This window comes from Alosa alosa, chromosome 4 (genome assembly GCF_017589495.1).
Source record: "Alosa alosa isolate M-15738 ecotype Scorff River chromosome 4, AALO_Geno_1.1, whole genome shotgun sequence".
NCBI lineage: Eukaryota > Metazoa > Chordata > Actinopteri > Clupeiformes > Clupeidae > Alosa > Alosa alosa.
Window position 1 is genome coordinate 7016895 of NC_063192.1, and position 23843 is coordinate 7040737.

Consider the following 23843-nt stretch of genomic DNA (forward strand, 5'->3'; position numbering starts at 1 on the left):
CATTTGAAACTTGGCGACTAAACAAGCCTGACAATGTAGTTTCACCTGAAAGTAATGCCTTGAAATATTTTTTTTACCTGTGTAACTACACCGAGGAACAGATCTGCGTCGTATTCCACAAGGACCTACTGGCCAACCTCTATGGAAGCCTCTGGTGGCTTTGTGGAAACGTCGTCTTCCTCCGCAAATGCATGGCGTGATGGAGAGAAGCACTCACAATTTTTCTGACAGAAACATGACACTTCCCTCGTGTGAACTACCCCAGGAGTGGTGGACATCAGCTGTTGTGTAGATTAACAAAAACAGTTTTAGTAATTTATCTACTGATTTACTAATTTATGGAAATGTGATTAGGATGGCAACATAATGATATCTTGAATGTACTAACTTACAGTATGTGGCTAGTGTGACTTGTTATGTGAGCACTTAAATATATTAATTTTGACCTACTTGGTGGATTTTCATTGTCCCTGGGACTGGCTTAAGGTGTGGAGGAAGCAATTCACCCCTCTCTTTAATTTTGTCCTCAGACACCTGTCAAAGTCACAGTGAACTTCATTATCAGTTTCTTAAGTCACAGGCATTTCACAGAAGATTGAAATGGTGTTCAACCAAACAATCTACAATGTGCAATATAGCCTAGAACATAGTTACACACACACACACACCTGGAAGAGAGTTACCGAGGAGTTCAGGGTCAGCTGCTGAAACAGAGTATCTGCATCTGGGATGCTTTGGCCGTATGCCACTATTCGGTCTGCCAGGTTTTAAGGCTGCCCCCACGCCATCTGGGGCTCCTTTTCCAAGAGACGCCTCTGTGAAGTTCCATGTCACGTATTTAAATCCATGGAGGAATGGTACAGTGGAGGCCAAGTAGAACGAATTTCTGTTTCTGTATTGGGATGTTGGGCCATCAGAAACAAAATGTATGTTGCATACATTGGGGTGTTGTTGGCGGATGTACCTCAAAACAGGTTCCAGGTGGGCCCATGTTGCTGTTGCATTGTGCTGGAGGCTGGCAGACACTGATGCAAAGGCTTCCACCCTGCCTTTACTGTTGTAGAACACACCAGTGTGGAGGATTACCTGCTGGTTCCCACCTCCGAAATGGGTATCCTTCACTTCCCGCGCATACTTGCAGCTCCAATTTTCGCTGTAATCGATATGGACCATCACATCATCATCATGGATGCTATCCTTCATCGTCTTGAGAGCGGAAAACTGGTGCCTGATGTTGAAGATATGTGCGGCAAAGTTGGGGAGATGTTCCGTGGTAAGAGCTACCAACCTCTCAATGGAAGTACTTCGGGTTTCAAGTGCGGTGTTCTTCACTTCTTTCTCCCTGGTTGCAGCTTTCCCAGTCCTCTCCACTGTGATAGACCTGGTCACCCACTCCTGCCAGGTGATTATGTTGCCCTTGTTCTCCACATCAAGTGCTGTTGGAATCACTCTGTCTTTGCAGGCCTCACAACGATTGTACATACAGTCAATGTTGTTGGTGTTGCACACAACTGACTGTACGACATCACCTGCGCAAGATGATTCCCAAACTCCAAGCTGGTGTAACTTTTTTATTTTGAAATGGAAATTTTCATGCAGCTTGCATGCACATGTATCCCTGTCAGCAACTTTTGGCCTGACAATCCAAAACGGTCTAAGCTTAAAGAAATGCGCCTTAGACACATTTTGATGCAGGTTTTCACCACAAAACTTCTTGTGCAGGTTAGCCATTGTGTCACACAAGTGCCTTTTCCTATGGATCACTCCTCTCCGCCGGATCTCCCCAGATTTTCCGTTGACCACAGTGGATACATCATCCCTATGGAGGAAAGAATGTACCATTTTCAACAGGCCTTTCCTCTTGCTGTTGAGCGAAATGCCACCTTTCTGCTGCCTGACTTTTTTGTTTTTTTTGGGTCGTGGCAATCTGCTTGGTCACAGTCACCCTTCGAGCTTGAAGTCTCCTAAATTTCTTGTTGAGATTCTGCATTTCTTTTCTGTTTTTTTTCAATTCCTCTTCTGCCTATCTCAGTTTGGTCCTCAATCTGTTGACAACTTTTGATTTCTTTCTGATTGTGCTTCTCTTTGGGGTTGATGACTGTAGTGGTGGTGTTGGTACATCGTCTTGTATTGATACGTGATCCTCAGGTGTTGGCTTATTTACTTCAGCTATTGCTGAAGAATCACTTAATTCACTCACAGAAGAATCTGGAGTGAGACTGAGAACACATTGGGTTTGTTTTTTGTTCTTGTAGCTTTTCGCTGAATATTGTCTCCACTTGAGTTTTTTTTTTTTTCTCATGCTCTCTTTTCGTAAGGTCCTTGACAGTCTTCACTTTACCACTCTCCTTACGTTTGTGATACCTGAAAGAAGAACCCAAGATTTGTGTTACTGAACAGTCATTACACAAATTAAAGTTATGTGCACAACCATTGTTATTTATATTTGGACTTCATTGTGTGTCCATGTGTGAGCGCATGCACATCTGCCTCAGCCTCATGTACACGCCTGTCTTTCACAGTCTGTCTCAACCTGTGTGTGTGTGTGTGTGTGTCCCTATTATCTCCCTGTCACCCCGAACCTCTCTCTCTCTTTCCGTCTGTACTCCTCAAGTAGCTCAGGATTGCTGTAGATTTTCCCTCTGAACTTGCCTTTTTATTCAGAACAGATTCCTGTCTGTTAGGAAATGAAATGACATTGCATATTACAGTTGATTTTAAAATGTAAAAGGTAAAAATATTACTTTACTATTTACAAAGAGAGCTTATATGGATAGCCATATCATAGAATTGTTACATTGAACCACACATTCTATTATGCAATGTATATTAAACTTATCTCAAAATGACATGATACAATGCAATGACATGAAATGATGAAAATTCATATAATAAACGGATTTATATAGCAGGTCAGTGCTCAATTACAAAGGACCACAGCGGCACCCATATAATTTCCGAATAAGATAAAAAAAAAAACTGTTAATAAGTATTGATGATATATACGTGTGTGTGTATATATAAATAAATAAATATTTTATATATAAATAAATACATAAATAAATATTTTTTGTAAATAAATAAATACATAAATAAACTATGACATAGATACTATAATATACAATATACTATATACTATACTATATAGCAAGTAAATTAATAATTAAATAATAAGTAAATAAAAAAACGAGTAATAAATAATATAAATAATAATAAATAAATAATATAAATAAATAATAAATAAATAATATAAGTTCATGTCACTTAAAACATTAATTTCTCATTACCGCAACAGTGAATCTCTCCACCGCAACAGGCTTTTAATTGTTGCGGTGTATGAGAAAAACTGTTCTGAGCCTGAGTGACCTTGACCTTCTGGGGCCTCTCTGGGGCCACCATGATGCTAGGCTAAACTTTTGCTAGCTTTTTGTATTTAGACTTAAAAACTTAGACTTAAAAATTCCCAAAACACAATAAAATTTTCATTTTTAAACATTGAAAACTTGCTGTTTTGGTAATGAGAAAAAAAAAAGTTGTGTATGCTCGCTGACAACCAAGTTTTTAACATTTATCTGGAGAGATATAAAATGAGGTGCTTACCTGGTAGCCATCTTGGGTGTTACAGTAAAAGGTGTCCCCCCTCTCAAAATGGCTGTTTTTTGTCTGTTCCTTGTGGTCTTAAATGGTGCTTGAAAATTGTTGCGGAGGCTGAGAATATTGGGTGTGACCAAAGTTCTTTTTCTAAATATTTTCTTTTCTTTTACCAGTGAATTCCAAGCAATAACTTTTTATTGAATGTAACAATTTACCTTATGAGATACATTTAAGTTTTTTATTATTTATTTATTTTAAATATTAAAATTATGTAGTTGAAGAGCCGAGATTCAGTAATGGACGCGTTGCGGTACTGAGAATTTCACATTAAATTGTAAAAAATACATAATTTAAAATATCACAATGTCTTCTTTTAATCACTTCCAATATAGCCTATGATGAGATGTTTATAAACCAGTGTTTCCCAAATTGATAGCATTTATCTGTTCATCACAATCCTTAATGCCACCTCATGAGTCTGATTTCGTGAGAATCACCCAAGTATGCGCCTAGTTTTGGGAGGGCACACGAATAAACGGATGGATTTTACATTTGTTTATCAACTTGAAATGCAGGCATATTCTTGTGGATGTGTTACTAAAATATGTATATATTTTTTTATGTTTGCATGTGATGTTTATGAAATGCCAATAGACCTCTGAAGTTCGCCTACAAACTACCTATGGCAAGTTGCATTGTAAGTTAGCTCTGGGGTAGCAAAGATCAAAGTGTGCCGTCTTTACATAGCCTACCAAAGATCACAGTATCCACTCGAAGGCAGAGGACAAAACTGTGTAGAGTAAAACGTCTTAATTTCCGATTTCTTCGTTCCCTTGAGAGTTTAAAAGGTGCAATAATTCAAAATCCCCATGTTATTTTCCCATAGAAAAAATCTCATGATACCGGGTCTCCTTATTTGGGCAAAGATGGTAGCTTTTTTGTAGGCAAGCTTCAAAAGGCTATTCTATATAAGCCCTTTTTCCATTAAAAAAAGAATTATAGACAGTCAAAGAAATGGACGAATAGATGACGTTTTCAATGGGAGGGCACTGACACAAATTCAAACAGTTTTTCAGTTGGCTTCCCATCATACTGCGCAGACTCAAACTAACTTTGTGACGTTAGCCATCAAACTGAATCTTGTAACTCGTCTGATAAATGGTTCACACAGAAATTCTTCACACTTCCTTCGCCTTCAAAGTCATGAAAAGTTAAACATTTATTTAGTTATTATTATTAACATCATCATCACAAGTGATATCAAGTCGGGTTCATGTTGAAACTACCAGTCATGATCATCTTCATCGTCAATGGTAAAAAAAAAAAAAGTATCCTGGATGAATTTAGCCTTGACTTGGTTTCACAAAAGAGATGGCACATAAGTTACCATGGGGATTTATTCTCTGCACCTAGCCTGGTCCCGACCAGGCTAACAGCCAAGCTCAGTTAATTCTAATGGTAATTATGTCGTCTTATTGGTTCAGCTAGCTGTCCTTCACATCAGACCTCCGTGCTAATTTTTAAGGAGCTTTATTCCATTTATAAACTATTTGCTAAATGTATTTGCTTTCATAAAAACAAAACAGATTGTCTACTACTACCATATGGTTATTATTTTAATTGTGATAGCCTTATAATTATTAACATAGGCCTAGGTACTCATTGTTTGCTTATTTTATTGATAGACATTTGATGAATAGCCTACTGTAGTTGATTGGAAGTGGAGGGGCAAGTTTTCGAAGGTATTTTCAACTATAATATTAAGGTACATCATAGGCCTACTATGTGCATCTTTGCAGTGGCAAGCGCTTTCTTAATGACGTTGCGTGCCGAGACAAGGAAGCACTCACGCGTGGGTGCATACGTAAATTTGCATTCAGTTGGTCTACCACGCCTACTCTTGCTGTTTTACAGAAATAGCCATGATTCCCCATTCCAAAAAGGACAACTTTACTTCATTGTTAGTCTATATCAAAAGCAGTTGTTCACTTTGTGTGAATGACGCTATTTTTCCGTGTCTTTTTTATTCCAACTGTGGGCACTTTGGAGCAGAAACGAGAACGCGCACACATCCTGAATTACTTACACCTGGCTTGACATAGTCGCTCCTACTCATCCTAGATTGGCATTAGTGAAACGAGTAGTACTAGGATGACCAGACAACGCTATGTCAAACCTCGCTTTATCACTTACATGTATCTTGGATGTCTTAATTCTGCCTTTGTGAAATACCCCTCAGGAAGTAACAGACACATGAAGTAACAAAAACAAGGCAGGACAAGACTCTTGATTGATAGTGATTAAACGTCCACGAATAATGAATAATGTAATGGCCCAACTCGAGGGGCGGCACCAAGCATGCATTTGAAAATCTTACTGCACTCAATTGGATAACACTAAACAACCAATGTTTACTGACTGATAACTTTGATAACACTGGATAACACTATGACTCTCATCTGTTTAGCCCGCCTCTGGCCCACCTATATCAGATACACCGATGTGATTGGTTCCCCGCGATGCAAGGGGCAAAAGTAACGCACATCATTATTCATTACCAGAGTCTCTCACTGAGCAAATTGATATTGTGCTCCTGCGAGAACTCTGGATTCCCAGGGTAGGTGTTGATGTCATGCATGATAGAAGGATGATGCGTGCACCCGCCAATATGGCTGTTGACAATGCGCTCTTAAAATAACAACTCGCCATAGACTTCTGACCAGGGGGATATTCCATCAACCTCGCTAAAGGCCAAACCTGGCTTATTTCGATAAGTCTCGCTAATTTTAGTGAGCATTCCGTTCCATTAATGAGGTTAATGTGAATCCCAGCTTGGTAACCATGGGAATTTATGCCACAGAACTAACCTGCTCCATGGCAGGTTAACTTTCAAAAGCTAAATTAAGCTGTGTTGCAAAAAAAACAATCAGTCAGAAAAACAATCCAAAAGATGGTTCCGTCAACCTGTGCTCTCGTCACCTGTAGCCTACAACTTCAAAAAATAGAAGTAGGCCTATAGAAATGTTTTTTTCCGACAGTGCACCAAGCATAGATTTACACATCCGCTACCTCCAAAGAATGTATGAAGATTATATGATTAAAAATGTTATAACTTCACATGCGTGTGGTTCTAGGAATCGTGCTACTCTGTCACTTACGCTCGGTGGTGGTGTAACGTGCAGCGAGACGGTATAGGAAAGAAATTACATTCTTGCGTGTTCGCAGGTTCGCTTCCCATGTATTAAGGCTACATTGTTTATCACCTTGATAATGGCATTTTTGGTTATAATCTTTGATGAAAGACATATGTCTACTGCTGATAAAGGGTCATGCACATTTGGTAGGCTGTTCAGTGACTGCTTTGCCAGTGGGCTATATTATATCTGATGCAAGCCACAGGGTAATTATTCTGTAGCCTAGGCAGCTAATAATTAAAACTGCTTCATGTGTCGACGATTGTTCATGAATGTCAAATCAACTGTGTGCTACACAGATTAAAAACTAGGCATAAATTGAATTGAAAGCCATTGCATTTCAGATCATTTTATTTCAAACACTTTGGGACTTATGGGAGACAATAGGCTATTATGTTGATACTAATTTATTTTATGACCACCTACACCTAGACAATAATTTGGAGTGAACTCTTTTAATATAAGAACGTAGGCTATAGATAGTTTTGAATATATGGCAAAGTTGTTTTTGAGTTTATACTATTTATTCATTCACTCGTTTTGTTCAAGCATAGTCTATGTGTTCAAGAGTGAAGCCAATCAAACTCGCAATTGATTTCAAATCATTAGCATTGTTGTTTTAAATGTATGCTTTCATTACTCTCCAATTTCTGTAGGCAATCTATTTTTTTCTCTCGATGTTAAATTTGATGACTTTCGATGAAAATCCTGTAGATGGCGCTTGCCTATCGAACAGAAATCGTCGTTTTCGTCAATCTACTGTTTTTTTAGTCACTTTTCTTGGTCTTCTGTTCTACCTCGCACGAAGCAGAGATGAAGCTGAACTAAACCTCGCTTGAATAAACGAGGCCAAGATGCCGCTAACTTGAGTTAATGGAACGGCTTCAGCCCCAAGTGAAAGTCTACGCTAGTTCAAGCCAGGCTATTTCTGTTAAGCGCCGCCTTCATTAGCGAGGTTGATGAAATACCCCCCAGGTGTACAATAGCGATTTTTAGACAATGCGCTAAGCTACTCCCTAAGTTGTTAATTGCCACACCCCTGGGCGCATTGTTTAAAAAATAAACGTGCAAAATACCGAATTAAACTTAGTGCCGGGTGGAAAACGAGTTTTACGCCATGTGCCAGCGTGCAAAATACAGCCCATGAATGAAAAAGCTTTTTGTCTCCCACAGGAGCACTGCATGGCAAGTTGCTCCTTCCTCATTTATGCATATGCATTCATGGGAATGTCAATGGAAAAGTGGGAAGTGGGAGAACAAGCTTTAACAGCAATAGACCTCTGAAGTTCGCCTACAAAAAAGCTACCATCTTTGCCCATATAAGAAGATCCGGTATCTTGTGATTTTTCCTATGGAAAAATAACATCGGGATTTGGAATTATCACACCTGTTAAGCTCTTGCACGAAAGAGTCTGAAATGCAGACGTTTTCCTGAACACACTTTTGTCCTCTGCCTTCGAGTGGATACTGTGATTTTTAAAAAGCAGGTGTTCTCCAGTCAGTTTTCAAAGCACCCGTTAAGTTTATTTGTACCATGTCGAAAGCGATCTTTAGCTTTGTTCACGTTTCATGTCTTATGTCCGCTCTTTCACGTCTTCCCTATAGCCTATGCCTGCTTAATTTTGATTTATTTTTTTTTCCGTATAGCTGCACAAATAGCTTGCACATATTTTTAAACGGAATAGAACTACGACACTGCATTATCTCTCTGTTTGATGACATCTTATTAGTATTGTATTATTTCCTCATTGCTAATTCAAAAGGTACCATTACGTTGTGGGCACTCCTACATTAGTAGGGTGGAGAAAAGCGCCAGCTGTGAGATGAACTTTAGTTAAATAGAACATAAAAAGAGAAGGTACAGTGTGCAGTTTCTGTGGACTGGCAATGGCAAACACCATAAACAGCGCCAGTTTAGTGCATCTGCTCAGCTTGTGAAAAGCTATTTGATGTTGGTGTTCATTTGCCAGAGTGTGAGAAGAAGTAGTCTAATGATCATTGTTTTAATCTGACTGAAAAAAATCTTGTGTGAACAAAATCTCTAAACCCATCATGCTTCTACCTTTAAAGGTGCCATGTGTAATATCCGCCAAAAAATCAATTCATACTCCACATTCCATAAAAGATGGAGGCAGTATACCTCCAGAAAGTGAGTTGGTCTACCCTAGAGTAACAACCGTACAGAAACGTGTATTGCAGTTTGGCTGGCGGTTATGTTGCCCGCATACCGCCTCCCATGGCCGAAGCTGGTATTATGACACCTGTCGGGCTGTGGATAGTAATTTAGCATGCTAATTCTGGTTGATATCTCTGCAGCACTATACCTTGCCATTTCTTTAATGACATCATCGCCCTTATTTCTTCTCATTCTTTTGATGCGTGTAGCTCATTTTTTGGATATTTTTACCTCAATTCTTACACATGGCACCTTTAAGTAGATTCACCAAGCTTCTGTAATGTCATTCATACCCTGTCTTATCCACACAGTGGTTCGATTCCATTATCTTTATGATGAGAAGTATGTGTGGAGTATGGGGTCACGCCATGCATCACAACAAACTGGAAATGTGTGGCGACATTGTGGGAACATTGGAGTTTTTGCATGACAGCAAAACATGTGGTCATTCCCCCCAATGTTTTCCAGTAGATGATAGTTAGAAGAAAAAAAAAACAATGGGAGGATGTACCACCAAGGCCTAATCCAGGCAATCCTAAAAGCTGATGTGTTGTCATATTCACAGACATCGGAACTGATCTTAGTGACATTGTTTGTCCCTTAAAATAAGCTGACATAAACTGATGAATGTGCTGGCTTTATTGTGTTACTATCTTGTTCTGTGTCTCCTAACCGAAAGTAAGAGTTTGAGATGCAAATATGTGTGCATCAGCAGAGGCCTGTTTCTATTTGGGGTGGCTGTGCCCCCTTTGAGGTTATCTCCATCTGTGTCTCCCAGTGAGTTATTCTTGCGTTTGGGCTTGACTTTTCACCTAATGACATTTTTGAAGAATCCATGAGACAGCACACAAGTTTTTCTTCCTGTCTTTGTTTAAGACAGTGGAGATACAGTGCGTCCCATCTGATGTTGTAACATCATTATTTTTTTAAAGATTAAAAGGCTAGTGGGAGTTTGCTTATTCTATGGGAAGAATACATGTAGATGAAAAATGATTCACTATAAAAAGCTGAACAGCTGGATATGCCTGACTCCTTGCAGATGTAGCAGATCAAGTTTTGTTGTCATGGGCGTAGGTTTGGTCTGAGCTTACCACACACACACACACACACACACACACAAAAAAAAGGAAATTAAATATCGTCCACCCGATGCCAGTCACTGATCGCAATTTCAGAGTGCGGGAAGGTTTTTTCAATCTTTTTACGTTTTCAGTGGAAAAGCCTATCTGTCCCCTTTGGAATTATATCTCAAAGTACCCTCAGGAAGAGGTCAGTGCTTTATGTCCTGGGATTACACATGCTCAAAAAGGGAAAAAAACGTTGGGCTAGATTTTTTGAGTTTTCAGGTGTTATGAGAAGCAATATGAGAGAGAAATTTGGGGATCACCGATCGTGGTTTTGGGAGCCTATAGGAAAATGATTTACTTTTTTCCGTTTCAACCTGAATATTGGTGGGGACATTTCAGTCGTCATTTGACATTGATGTTGACACGTCCTTAAGTCCCCACACAAATCTACGCCCATGGGTGAAATACCACAGAGTGCTCAATTTCCCTCCAGTGAGGGAGTGAGTAATCTGTAGTTCATCAATACAGCCTATAGAAACTGAGAACGGACAGGAGGGACTCCAGGGAATCCTGCATACAGTAGAGCTCCCTATTGCCTTTGGCACAAGGAAAACTTAAACCGCATGACACAAAGTCAAATTTAATTATTCTATTTGTCATTTAGCATTCAGCTCTGAGTAGTAATGCCACTAATGAAAGTCAACAGAGGTGTGTTTGTTTTTTGGTCGTTTCTTTATACTTCTGAAAATGTTTTGCAGACTTTTTGAATTTTGCCAATGTGTTTGCTCCACAGTTTGAAGTGGCAGCAGCAATCTGTTTGGAACAGCCCTATGACTTTAACATATGGCAGCCATTTATGGGATTGACATGAAAGCTCTGCTTTGCCTATAAAGATAGACAAAAGTACAATGAAGTTTGCATTAGTCCATTCCTCGTCACTGTTTCTGAGGACTTCAGAGAATCACAATTTAACTAGTGTTAGAATTAGGGGTGTGAATCTCTCATGTAAAAGACGATACGATTCACATCTAGATACATGGGCACGATTCGATACAAGAAAAGATACATGTTCATAAAAAACGATTCAGTACGATTCGATGCGATGCGATTCGATGCAGTTGAAGAATGGAAAGCATTCTGAAAGATTTCTTATCATTTGCTTAAGGTGCACATTCATTTTATATTATCAATTATCATGGTCATGTCAATTAGGCAAAAAAAAATGTGTGCCAAATACAACATAAAAATAATTTTTTATAGATTTTATAGTTATATCTGATTGTTTTCAAGGAGCTGTAGCCTATTGTTGAGGTAAGACAATACCGAAATAAAATAAAACAGTGCTTAAGACAATCTTGGCCTTTTCTCAGATAGCCTACAAGAACAAAATAGGCCTAGCCTACATATCAATGAACTGGGCCTGAGTCTGAGTGAATATGAACAAAATAGTAATAATTTGTGCATCGTTTTAGCAGCAAGGGCCAAATTATTCTTTAACATTAAGGAAATCCCTTCATCAAACGTAAGGCTACTCTACAGACTATCGTTGCCGTTTAGGAATGCTATAGTAAGTGTTTAATTTCGCGCTGGATTTTGAAAAACAAAAGAGTAAAAACTGTGAAAGAAACGACCGAGTGCGAGTTGTCACGTACTTAAGTTGCAGTAGATGTATGGGTAATGAAGTCCTTTGACAACTTTGGGCAACGAGTGTAGCCCAAAACGAACTTCATTACCCACAAATCCGTGCCACGTGTAGTTTCAAAACAGGAAGTGGGATGAACGCGCTGCTTGCAACGTAAATGAGAGTCTGAGCGAGCAGAAAAGGTTGTGAACCAATTCGTAACAAGTAAATCGATATAACGACCGGTTCATTTCAGTTTTATTCCGTCACATATCGATTTAGCCGTATCTTACACGTTAAAAACGGATACCGGTACGTATCGGTTCATCTTTACACCCCTAGTCAGAATACATATTGAGCTATATTATTTTATCCATAAGATTTCTGCACTGCTGTTAAATATTAACTTATGATTAAAGAGAAAGTTCAACTTGGGTTAAGTCATAGCAGCAGTTGTTGTGTAAATGATTTGTTTTGGGGTTTGATTGGTTGTATGGTCGGAAGCAGTTAACATTAGAACAGGACCTCCTACCTACAGGAGTGAGTGAATGAGTGGGTGGGGGAGAGAGGGAGAGGGAAAGAGGAAAATAAAGCAGAGACTGGGAGTCTTGCTGGGAAGCGGCGTCATCATCATGTGTCCAGCTGTGAGACATTATAAATCTTTCAGTTTCTCAAGTCATTCCTAGAATACTCACGAAGACAGGAACACACGCAAACCAACATGTGAGTGGGAAGATGAAGATAGAAGTGACATTGTCCTCAACAACAAAAAGATTATGGCATAAAATCTGGGACATTGAAAGAAGATGTGTTGAAACTGTCACTGTCCCTGGTTGCCATTTAATATGATTGATATATTTTGATGGAGACATATTATCCTCTCCCCTCTATATTGCTGGAGAAAGTCTACTTGTTGCGCAATAAACTCGATGAGTTACAAGCAAACTGCAAATTACAGTGGGCATTTAGAGAGGCCAGTTTAATCTGTACAAAATCCAGGAAAATGGTTGCAGCACCAACTCAGATTTTCCTCAAAGTTTGTCTACACAGTGTTAAGGTTCCATAACTAAAACCTGTAAAATATTTTTGTTCAATTCATAGACTTTTTGCCCTTGATTGTTTACACTCTCTAAAAGGCTGTATCTTGGAGGCCAAGTTTGGACATTCATATCTTCAAAAGTATTATTCTTATCCTGAACAAATGTTGTAGAATGAAAGACAAACATGTTCTCAGTAAGATTCAATAAATAAAAGTTTTTATTACAATCTCATGTTTTATAGAAGTATTGTGACACACCTGCCATCAATCACTCTTTTCTCTAGAAATATAATAATTTGTTACTATTGTCCCAAAATGTGAAGTCTCCAAAACAAAAGGACATGACAATACGTTTTTTTTTCAGTTGCTAACAAGTGTTTGTCCAACCAGTTGTCACATTTTCAAAACTCTAAATACAGTTAGCACAGCATCGGTCTTTTGTGGCCATACCATTCACACATTTCATGTTGTTTTCACACGATATGCAGTCAGTGAACACATTTCCACAATGCTTACATTTTCTTAACAGACAAGCTATACCTTCCAACAAAATTATGGATCGTTTTTGAAGTATTTATGAATGTTAACACACAACATCCCACAATAGCAAAAACAATATTCCAAACCTTAGATACGGTATGAAAACCTCTGCTTCTGCAATGATATCAGTTCAAAAACAGTATATCTCAGCTGATAATAAACAAACAATTGAATAATTGACACACAACTGATTTATGTTGGGTGAACTGGGCCAACTACAGCTGATTCCAGTCTGTCTTAGACTCAGTGGCAGGGGTTATTTTTTTCTATTACATTGACACTTACTGTATTTAGTAAAAGGAGGACTTTGAGGAGTGATGTTTTTAGAAACAGAAAAAGACATACACTGTAATGTCTGGATGAGGAAGAGTACGAGCAAGGGGCCCAGGGAGAAGAGCAGGCCCAGTGAAAGATGCAGGAGCAGGGCCAGGGAAAAGAGCAGGCCCAAAGAGAGGGCAAGATAGAGGTGTAAGAATGTGTGGTGGTGGCATTCCAAAGGCTGCAAGAACTGTTGTCAGTGATGAAATTCGTGCCACTAGCATTGACCATGTAATCAATGCGATGTTGATGAAAACATGTGGCCTAACCCTGAAGATCCTGAAGATCGCAGATATTGGATACAGTAATTTTGTCCTTTTTTTAGCTCCTCCCTTTTTATCTGGGCTTTTTGCTGTTGTTTTTTTGTTCAGAATGCTCCTGTGTGTTTCATGGATATTTTGTTCACTGTAAGCAATACTGTAAAACTTTTTCTGTTCATCATACTGTAAACAGTATTTCTACTGTACCTCCTGTAGTAAACAGTAAAGGACAAAATAAACTGATTGGCTTTTTACTGGAATGCTTTTGAATGTGAACATAACATGTGGACATACAGTTCCCAACCAAGAAATATAGCTAAGTATATGGACATTTAGTGTGTAAAGTACCATTCACAGAATAAATGCATGTAGTTACAGTTGTTTTGGGAACACCAAAATTTACAATAAACAATAGATTTTAGCGCCCCCCTCAGGTGAAACACAGTATAGCATTTTGTTCCTTTTACAATACCATTTCAGTTCTCTTTCAAGCATTCATTCGGTATCTCACTATGGGACACGCCCCCTCACGAGTTCCCCAGAAGCCATTATTTCATTACGCCAGCCACTTCCTCCTCCCTTATATTCTACGGCGCAACGTCATTGCTTCAGTCTAAAACCTCTTCTCGCCCCCAGAGGCTTGCTCTCTCGTATACAGGTGCTGTGGCTTGGTGGCTTAACTGTTCATTGAGCGAGGTAACGACTCGGTCCCCGAACGCTACCTTAACGCCGCTTCATCTTCGAAGAGCACTGGTTTGGACTTGGCTAGCCTGTCGCCAAACAGTAGCCTCTCCCTTGCTAGCCTGTCGCCAAACAGTAGCACGCTAGCCTGTCTCCAAACAGTAGCCTCCAAACCCCAAAGCTAGTCTGTCTCCATATAGTAGCTCCAAAGCTAGTCTGTCACCAAACAGTAGCAACCGCTAGCCTGTCCTCAAACAGTAGCGAAACAACATGTCGACGCCAGTGCCCCCCCTCCCCGCGAGGAAGTGCGAAGCCCCGGCTAGGATGTGTTTGTGTGGGAACAAGATTTCGGCCGCTGACACCCACCAGGTGTGTGCCGCGTGTCTGGGGCTGCAACATCCCCGGAAGTGTGTGAACACTGCGCCCGACTTTCCCTCCGGTCTCGCCGACGTAGGCTAGCACGCCTAGCTAGTCTCACCGTCGATGACCCCATGCTAGGAGCGGATGACCTCCCTCCCCTTGAGTCAGCAACCCTTTCCCAGGAGCCGGCCGGCGCTCGTGAACTGGGCGCTAGCTGGGGCGACCAGCTCGACGCTCTATCGCCTATATCCGACACCGAAGACAGCCCAATGGGGATGCTAGGTGCGACTGGCGAAGCTGAACTCATCTCAGAGGATGACTCCGTCGACCTACTATCCCTGGGGAATGAGGATGGCGATGACTTATTCCTCCCAGCCACTCAGGCTGCTCGCCCGAGCGGCGTGAAAAGTGATAGCACCGCCACTGAGGCTGATGAAGCCGCAAGCGTGGGCCTTCACAACGTCTGCAAGAGAGCAGCTGCAAAGCTCGGCAAATGTGTCCGTGTCCTCTCGCTACGAGGGAAAGAGGCTCCCGAAGGCTAAAAGCTCCACCAGACAACTACTGCCCGTCTTCCCCGAGTGCCTTGAGGAAGCCACACGCTCATGGAGCAGCCCATTCTCAGCTTAAAAACCCTGCTCAAGGGTTCAAGGGCGCTGGAATGGCCAGACATGGAAAGCAGTGGATTCTCACATCTGCCCCTGTCGAACCCGCTCCTGGCCTCCCATCTCCACCCCACCCAGAAGTCTCGCGATGACCCCTCGGGACCCGCATTCCCCCAAAGCCGACAATTTCCAGTCCGGGCCGCGTGACTGAAAAAAGCTACAAAGCAGTGGCGCCGGGCGTGAGAGCTCTCAACGCCTCATCTCTGCTCATGGCCTACCAAGCCGAAGCTGGAGGAAGACTTCGTCCCGGCCCCAACCAGCCAGCTGTGTGGGACCGAAATGTGTGTGGTCACAGACCTCTGCCCTACGGCTACACAGGTGTCTTGGTGCAAACAGCGGGACGGGCTATGGCCCTCATGGTCTCTCAAGAGAGAGCTCGCTGGCTCAACCTCTCCAGCCTCTCCCACAAGGAGAAGACCCAGCTGCTAGATGTGCCCGTGGACCCCAAAGGCCTCTTTGGACCAGCCGTGGCCACTATGCAAAAGCAGTGTGAGGGAAAAAACGGGGACGGTGAAGCTGCAGCTGTGCCTCCCCAGAAAGGCACAAGCCCCGCTCCCAAAGCACCCAGACAGACGTTCTCCGAGGCAGCGGCACGCCCGCCGCAGTACCGGATACCGAGACGTCAGCTCCCAATCTAGACTGCCACTCAGAGCCTTGGTAAGACCCCCGAGCTCAAAGGTGCCTGGGTTAAAAAGCCCTTTAACCCTAACCCAACACAGGAGGTCAGCAAAACCCCACCCGTGCAGGGAGCGGGAGGAAGAAGAAGCTGTCGCTTAGTAATGCCCACCTTTGCAGGCGGGGGGGCGGGTCCAGCCAGGCAGCTCCCCCCTCCTCGACTCACACCTGCCCCGTTCCTGGGCCTGTTCAAAGAGACATGTTCACTGCCCCCCCAGAGGCGCAGCAGAGGCCACAGAGGCGCCTCGCAGTTCACAGCCCACTGAAGCGGAGAAGAGACCTGGAGTGCCAGTTCGAGCCCCAACAGAGTCTCACAAGCACACACCAGTGCCCCCCCTTCAAAAATAAATGTTTCGGTGCGCAGCCAGGCCGAGGGCGTATCCGTCAAAAAGAATGCAAAAAAATTGTCAAATGAACAAAAAGCTCTCACAAAAAGTCACAAGCCATGTTCAGTGGCAATGGCGTTACAATCACTCCCTAATAACGCCAACCAGGCGGGCCAAAGCTCCACCGGGGCGATGGGCAACATAAGCACGCTAAGCGTTGCAGCCCACGCCAGCTTCGGTCGGCCAGTTAAAGCGCCACTAGATGGCGTCATTTCGCCACTGTACTGGCGGATGCACGCGGAAGTCAGACTGGATAATAAAGATTATAGAAAAGGCTACCGCCTACAGTTAGCTACACCCCACCCCGTTCAATGGGATTGTATAATCCCACGCTACAGGGAATCTGCCCGTGTTCTACAGGGGAAATAATTTCCTGTTAAACAAACAAGCGTCAGGGTAGTCCCCTCGAGCAAAGCCGCCACGGTTTTACTCGGTATTTTCTGGTCCCAAAGAAAGGGGGCTTGCCCAATATTGGACCTGCGTGCACTGAACAGATACCTAAGAAAGTACAGGTTCAGGATGCTAACCAACGACGCATTAATGCGCTTAGTGCGCCAGGCGGTTGGTTCACCTCAGTGGATCTGACCGATCGCGTTCCTACACGCCCCGATCTATCCGCCCACAGAAAGTTCCTCAGGTTTGCCTTTCGAGGTGTGGCCTACAAGTGGCTTGTCCTCCCATTTGGCCTTGCGCTCAGCCCCAGAGTCTTCGTCAAGGTCACCGAAGCGGGTATCGCGCCGCTCCGGGAAAAAGGTTTACGCCTGGCTACTTTTTATCGGCGACGCTGGCTGGTGGCCGCGCACTCATACCAGGCGGCGCAGCAGCGCATCGCTCTCCTTAACGGAGCACCTGTTACTAGGCTTCAGAATAAACTGGGGCGAAAGCGCCCGTCAGATCACCACCTTCATGGGGCTGTCTCTAAACTCCGTCTCATTCAGAGCGGCGCCTGTCAGCGGAACGAGTCAAAGCGTTCACGCATGCCTCAGCTTTTCCGCAGGGGGGCTACTGTGAAAACCACTGTGGTGGCTTATGTCAACAAGCAGGGGGGACTGAGGTCTCGTCATATGCTCACGTTGGCACACAGACTGATCTTATGGAGCAGCACATGGCTCCTGTCATTGAAAGCCACACACGCCCCCGGTGTATTGAATTTGGGTGCAGATTTATTATCCAGGGGCAACCCCGCCACGAAGACTGGAAACTCCACAGCGATGTGGTGGCTCAAATCTGGTTTACTTGAACGGGTCGGCGAAAGTGGACTTATTAAGCCTCAGAGGAGAATGCGCAATGTCCGATGTTTTTCTCCCCTTGCCATCAGAAAGCCCGTTAGGGATAGATGCTTTGGCACACCAGTGGCCACACGTCCTGCTCTATGCCTTCCCTCCGTTGGAACTGATCACTCCAACGCCGCCAGGGTGCTTGAACACAGAGCCTCTCACTCATTCTCAGAGCCCAGCTGGCCAGGGAAACCTTGGCTAGCAGAAATAATCCCGCTACTCCACTCCCCACCGTGGCCGCTGCCCCCCCGGGACCTGCTGTCCCAAGCGAACAGGGAAATATTTCACCCTCATCCAGAGCGCCTGGCCCTCTGGGTCTGGCCCGTGAAAGGCTGAATCTGACAGCTGCAGGACTGCCCTGCAATGTCATAGCGACCATTCAGAGCGCTTAGGGCGCCATCAACTGGGACGTTGTATGATAGCAAATGGCGTGTATTTAATGACTGGTGTATTAAAACAGGGACGATAGCCTTCCAGTGCTCTGTGGACGTTATCCTTACGTTTCTGCAAGACTTACTGGATAAAACAAGTCCTTCTCCACTGTCAAAGTTTACCTGGCTGCCATCTCGGCCTGCCATGTAGGCTTTGGGGACAAAACAGCTGGCCAGCACCCTCTCATACGCCAATTTATGAAAAAGGGGCTCGACGCCCGGCCCGTTTCTAAACCACTGGCCCCTTCATGGATCTGCCGATGGTTTTGATGTTCTGTCTCGCCCTCCCTTCGAGCCATTACAACAGTTGATCTTTAAAGTGCTCTCACTCAAGACGGCTTTGTTGGTGACTTTGGCTACGACTAAACGCGTAGTTTATATTCATGCCCTATCTGTGAATACAGCCTGTATGCAATTTTTCCCGGGTGACTCAAGGGTTGTATTAAAACCCAACCCAGCGTTCATTCCGGTTTTCAACCCGCCACTGTCGTGGTCGGGCCGATTGAAATATTTTTATGCTTAACCCACCGCCTTCGCCTCGAGCAGGAAGCGCTGAATGCGCTCTGTCCGGTCAGGGCGCTATGCGCGACGCGGACAAAACAGCGGAGTTAAGGAAAAGCGGAACAGCTGTTTGTGTCTTGTGCAAAGTCACATCTGGGTAGACCGCCACTAAGCAGCCGCCTATCACAATGGATTGTGGCTATTGCCCTGGCCTATCTGACAAGGGGTTACAACCCCAGTCGGTTTACTTGAGCCCATTCCACTCGAGGAATGTCGACATCATGGGCTTTATTTCAGGGCTTCCCCATAGAGGATGTATGCTTGGTAGCGTGTTGGGCAAACCCGACAATGTTTGTCAGGTTTTACAGACTTGATGTCACTGCCCGACTTTGGCACATTCAGTGTTAGGCACTGGGACGCCGGGGCACTGATGTTGTTGGGGATGCGCAAACTTGTCTGGCAATCCGGGGAGTCACGATATCCCATAGTGAGATACCGAATGAATGCTTGAAAGAGAACTTAAGGTTACTCACATAACCCCGTTCTCTGATAGCATGAGTGAGGTATCACCAGACCACCTACTCCCCTTGCGGTGGCGAAAGAGGTTGGTTAGCTAGACTGAAGCAATGACGCTTAGCGCGTGGGAATATAAGGGGAGGAGGAAGTACCTCCTCCACGCCGCTATACGTCAGTCGTCCAGCCAATGGTGGCTGGCGAATGAAATAATGGCTTCTGGGAACTTTATGAGGGGTTGTCCCATAGTGAGATACCTCACTCATGCTATCAGAGAACCGGGGTTACGTGAGTAACCTTAAGTTGCTTGAAAATGACACAAAAATACAAACACGCCTTGTTTTAAACTTATTATTGTCATGGTCATTTGTTGTGGGAAAACATTAATAAACTGATGTGAAGAGGAAATAGTGACTGATACCATATGAAAAAACGTTTTGAATACCCTCAATATCACACTTCATGCACATTTTTCCAAAAGATAGGGCCCTTTCGAAAGTCAGGAGACATTTAGTACAGGTATGAAGACAGAAGATTTGCACAGAAATCTACCTGAAAAACTTTGGGGTGCCACTTCGTGTGGATAGAGACGGCGCCATAGTGGGAAAAGATGTGGGGGCGGTCTGTGTATACATAGATACAGATATACACTGTAAATAAGGCATTGAGTAGATCAGTTTAACATTAGAGAAACATGCTGCCATTAGGCATGGTCAGGCAACTGCCTGGGGCCTCGGCCACCAGGGGGCCTCGTCATCCCCATATCGTTTTTTTTTTTTTTAATAAATGATCACGCATCCAAACAATATATTCTAATCCATAATAAAGATTGAAAAAAATATTTTGCCTCATGGTTGCTCATAAACTCATCATAAGATCAAATGACTGCAGTGCAGGTCCGCTTCCTGTCACCATACCAGCAACTAGCTAGTCTGAACGAGGTCTTGGTGAGGTGGAGTTGAGCGAATGACAGCAGCCATGAAACGTTTCCAGAAGTGATAAACGAAAAAGAAAGAGGGAGGAGGAAGAATTTAGAAAGAAATTGCCTAAATTAACCAAATTCTTCCAGTCGAAGAATTCTTCCACGGAAGAAAGTAATTTGGACAGTGATGCAACAACATCTGCAACATCTGCTGAGCTAGGTGGTGTAGCTAATGCTAGCTGCAGTAGCTGTGGCACTGATGCACCACCACCGACAACTTGCACTACATATTCTTCTACTGATGATGATGATGATGATTATGATGTTGATCTAAGTGAAACAGTCGTGAAGGACAAGATCACTGTCACTGCCAAAGTCCGCACTGGTGCTGGTGGTGCTGCTACGGACACCATTTCAGTAGCAGAAGCTTTGGGTACAACGAAACCAGTAACGTGAGTAGCCCTAATACCTAGCACTACAGTGACGACCCTGTGTTATGGCAAGACACCATAAGAGATGCAGAGCGAGTTGAAATCGTTAAAAAAAGGCCCCGTGCAAATTAATAACTTTGAATTCCCCAAAAATGCAGATAAACCACCCAGAAGATTCACGGTTGAACATTATTCAATGACCATAAAAAAATATTATATCGGAGGGGCCTTGGAATCCTTTGCCTTGGGCCTCAAAGTGTCCAGGTCCGCCCCTGTGCACACCAGATGTGGAACAAATATGTGCCACCTGGGGCAAGAACACTTTTGATCTCTGTTATGGCAATGTTAAAAAAAAAATGCATACACAGCGAGGGGGAAAAAACCACTAAGCACTGCTGATACACCTGATACCTGCATATACAACTCAGCTACAACGGGAGGAAGTATTTAAGAAAACAGTAAGGGAATGGGACAGCTCTTGTGCAGAGGCTTTGCAGGACTGTTTTGAGCGTAACATTATTTCCTCAAAGACAGCTAATATATTCTCCATTAATCAAGGCTGTAGTCATGATGTCAACAGTCATGTCATGGGTAATAGACCTGTGGTATGACTCTTTGTCTCCAAAATTTATATATTTTTAAAATAAATTACTACAAACTAAAGTATCTTTGTTAGCCTCGATAATACACAGAATGCAATGGCTCTTTGACTACAGTAATTACTTACACCTAAAGGGTTGTAAACTAAGGCTTAGACTCATAGGTTTAGACCTATAGCCTAATACAATTTTGTATTTGTATTTTGATTTTATTATGCTGATGGCTAATCACACAATTTTAACATAGTTTGAAAGGGACAGGATTCAGAAATATGCTACTAAGACAGGCCCCTCTTCTGTCTGACTCACCTCACACCTCAGGTTAATTTCTGACATTACTCCTAGCATATGAATGCATTATTTATGTTGTAAGACGTGAAAGAAATGAATGACACAGGCACGCACAAATTCATCAATTAAACTAAAAGGGCACTAAGTTTCACTTTCGCTATCATTGCAAGAAAATAGGCTACAGTATGGAAAATGCTTCAAAAATCCCTTTCAGTCTGATAGGCTACAAAAATTAATTAAATGTCCGTAGCCTGTGCTACACCATTCCAACAAGTTTTTTGAGAATTGTACCAGTAGCTTTTGTGATATTGTCTCTCTGGAACCATCACTAGGCTACTAATTTGTGCGTTATTTACATTTGATTACATTTCAGATGGTGGTGCTTGTTGGTTTCCTATAGTAGCCTATAGCGTTTTTTTTCTTTCTTCATTTTTCTATGTCCGTATATTGGGGGGGGACATTTTTTGTCATATTTGAAATATTGTGCTTTTTTACAATAAAAAGCACAAAAGAAATACCTGTTATGTCCTCCATAGTAGAATTTTATGTAGGCCTACACATTTACAGTAGGAACAGATATTGGGTTCTGCCCAAAAGTCGAATAACATAAAAGTAATGTAAAAGTAACAAGTAACGTAAAAAGTTACTTTCCATAGAGGGTAACTAAGTAAAGTAATGGATTAATTGTTTAAGAAGTAACGAGTAATGAGCAAACACTACTTTTTAAAAGTAATTTCCCCAACACTGCCCCGCACGACTCTATTACTGAAGAAAAACATGTTGAAGCTTGTTTAAAGTTTGCTACACAACATTTGGACAAGCCTATGAAATACTGAGAGAATGTAGTCTGGCCAGGCATGTCATCCTATACAACATGTTTGGAGGAGATATGGCACTGTACTGTACATCACCCTAAAAATACCAACAGTGAGGTTTGGAGGTGGAGTCATCATGGTGTGGGTCTGTTTTTCATGTCATGGTACTGGCAGACATCATACAATTGAAAGAATGATGAATGGAGTCATTTTTTTCCGGGAGAATCTTACCATCCACCAGGATGATGAGGATGAGACATGGCTAGACCTTCCAGCAGGACAATGATCCAAAGCAGAGAAAGGAAATCAAGGCCCTGACTTAAATCCAACACTTGTTCTTGAGGTCAACATTCACAAGAGGAACCCCTGGAATCTTCAAGATTATCTAGACTGTTATGTATCTGTTTAGAAGAATGGGCCAAAACCACATTTGACTACTGCGTCTCATTAGTTTTGTCATACAGGAAATGTCTTTGAACATTTGCCATTACAAATAAGGGCAGTGTTCCTACCCGAACACAGAAAGTTGCTGGGTCGGTAATCGCCTATAGAGGGCCGCTAAAACAATGGCAGAAGTGCCATTCGTCATGTTATGAGGTTTTGTGCCATCAAAATGATTTTAGTTAAGGTAAAAAAAACCTCCTAAGGGTGCCTTTAAGCAAATTTGTCTTGATAAGATGCCTTACAATAAGTAAAACTCTTATTGAATTCAAAAGTCAAAATTATCTTACGAGTCCGTTGTCCAGGCGCAGACGGGAGGCAAGCAGCTGCCTTGAGCTAGCCAATGTAGCAGCGACACCAGCAGTAGCAGGGCGGTTGGTCCTCCGGTGGGCTCAGCACCGGCGGAGAAGCAGTCGTCCTCGGGGAGGTGTAGCTCCGGTGGGCCCAGCACCGGAGGTAACAGTCGTCCTTCAGAGGGTCGGGTAGCTCCAGTGGGTCCAGCACCGGAGGTATAAATGAGTTAGTCTCTGAAGGAAAACTGCAACAAGAGCTAGAGTAGCTAGTAGCTAACGACCTGTAGCACTAGCAAAACAGTAAGAAGTTGAACAACAACCCGACGAGAGACACGAAGTCAGTCCACTCCAAACCGATCACAATGAACGTGACCCACTCGCACAGTTCACCGTTCGTGGGCCGGGGTACATAAAAGCACCGCTAAGTCGCCACCGAACAGCACTGACAGGCGGAGCAGGAGAAACAGTGACCTCTCTTCACTCCGGGCAGACTGGAACGCCTGAGCCTTCTCCTCTCTGAGGAGATGGAACCTTCACATTACCCGCGATTTCGCGGGTATAAACAAATAACAAATAATCATTGGCGGAGTATAAATTTCAAATAAAAGCAAAACAGACAAAGACATTTGATTGGTGCACATGTATAGAATGTTGTAAATCACAGAAGCAAGTAAATTACAAAGCATTCTGGTACATGGAGTAAATTCATACAGTAACAAAAGGGTAGTACAAGGTTATTAAGCATACTGAAAAACG

General features: G+C 42.8%; 1 protein-coding gene across 1 annotated transcript in view; it reads right to left on the reverse strand.

The window, feature by feature from the left end:
* The window catches only part of LOC125292838, a 56824-nt gene extending 33224 nt beyond the window's left edge, over nt 1-23600 (reverse strand). Inside the window, exon 1 of the mRNA XM_048240294.1 lies at nt 23085-23600. The gene's annotated coding sequence lies outside the window, so the exon portion shown is untranslated. The remainder of the gene's footprint in view (nt 1-23084) is intronic.
* Nucleotides 23601-23843: the final 243 nt, after the last annotated feature.